The sequence below is a fragment of the Otolemur garnettii genome, unplaced genomic scaffold (genome assembly GCF_000181295.1).
Source record: "Otolemur garnettii isolate 467f Iridium unplaced genomic scaffold, OtoGar3 scaffold00094, whole genome shotgun sequence".
Classification (NCBI taxonomy): Eukaryota; Metazoa; Chordata; class Mammalia; order Primates; family Galagidae; genus Otolemur; species Otolemur garnettii.
In genome coordinates this window covers 5,552,647-5,553,278 of record NW_003852489.1, presented here as the reverse complement: position 1 = coordinate 5,553,278, position 632 = coordinate 5,552,647, and positions in this window count along the sequence as shown.

The window sequence follows — 632 nt, the reverse complement described above, 5'->3', positions numbered from 1 at the left end:
CCCAGCTATTTTTGGTTGCAGTTGTTGTTTTAGCTGGCCTGGGCCGGGTCCAAAACCGCCAGCCTCGGTGTATGTGGCTGGTGCTCTACCCACTGAGCTACAGGCGCTGCCCAGTCTTATTTATTTTTTGAAAGTATTAGTTTTGAGACATAGGGTCTTGCTCTGCCACTCAAGCTGGATCATAGTTCACTGCAGCCTCAGACTCCTGGGCTCAAGTAATCTGCTTGTCTTAGCCTCTGAGGAACTGGAACCACTCTGGGGCCAGGAAAATGCTGTTTTAGAAATCACAATAATCTAGTAATATTCAGGATGAATAAAAGGCAGGCACTAAGTGTAACTAAATGATGTGAGGTGATAAGACCTTGGATTATGTTGATTTTCCTATTCTATAAATTTTGGAATTATTTTTAGGCGATTACTAAAAAGGTAGTCTTCAAAAATTTTAACCTAAAGGATGCATCAAGGAAAGTCTATATAGTAATTAATGTATTTTTACCTCACAGTTGGAGGAGTTTAAAGAAATGAGGTAAGGGTTTCTTTTCTCTCTTTTTTTTTTTTGAGAGACAGAATCTCACTATGTCGCCCTGGGTAGAGCACTGTGGTGTTGCAGCTCACAGCAACCTCAAACTCTT